The 763-nt window shown below is 35.4% G+C and overlaps 1 protein-coding gene across 1 annotated transcript in view; it reads left to right on the forward strand.

Moving 5' to 3' along the window:
• LOC144976792 (aquaporin AQPAe.a-like) overlaps positions 1-204 on the forward strand; it is a 43,683-nt gene extending 43,479 nt beyond the window's left edge. Inside the window, exon 6 of the mRNA XM_078921241.1 lies at positions 1-204. This exon is cut by the window's left edge and continues 627 nt beyond it. The gene's annotated coding sequence lies outside the window, so the exon portion shown is untranslated.
• The last annotated feature ends 559 nt before the right edge of the window (positions 205-763 follow it).

Consider the following 763-nt stretch of genomic DNA (forward strand, 5'->3'; position numbering starts at 1 on the left):
AGAAGACGGATTATGTTGTTATCCATTATAACACAAAAGACAGAATGAAGCCTTTATTAGTTCTAGTTGATACAGATACTATATTTATATCGGTCTACTAGATGGATGTAATATATTGATACGGCCTATATTGATATATTTTTGATATAATATTTGTGTCAGTTTTGAAAAATAGACGCAATGTATTTATTATAAGTCATAGAAGATAATGAAAGAAAGATTTGGGTGGAATTTTATGTTACAGTTTAACCAACATTCTTGTTTACAAATTATTATTTTTTTCGATCAAGGTATTTTTCAGTTCAAGCATTGTATCTGCCCGGCAAAAAAAAGTATGACCTTTTTCTATAGCGCAATCTCCACTAAAAGTGCTCAAAGCGCTTTAAAAGACGGAACTCTTTTTCACAATTTGTCCCAAAAATTGTAATTTTATATTATTATTAGAGGATTGTGGGTCTCCTTAGCTCAGTTGGTAAAGCACTCGCTTCGCACGCAAATGGACTGAGTTGTTTCCCGGGTGAAGTCGAGATTTGTTTCTGACCCCCCCCCCCCCCCCACTCCCCCTTCTGTCCACCAGCAGTGAATGGGTATCTGGGTCTTTTGATCTGGCGGAAAGTGCTTTGCGTCCTATTCTAAGGGTGTTAAGCGATTGCTATTGTCCGTTTCACGATAATAATACCGGGATTAACTACGGTTCCTTGGGCCTTATGGCTCAGAAAGACAACTTATATATATATATATATATATATATATATATATATAT

This window comes from Berghia stephanieae, chromosome 7, assembly GCF_034508935.2.
Source record: "Berghia stephanieae isolate SIO BIC M18660-M18661 chromosome 7, UCSD_Bste_1.3, whole genome shotgun sequence".
Classification (NCBI taxonomy): domain Eukaryota; kingdom Metazoa; phylum Mollusca; class Gastropoda; order Nudibranchia; family Aeolidiidae; genus Berghia; species Berghia stephanieae.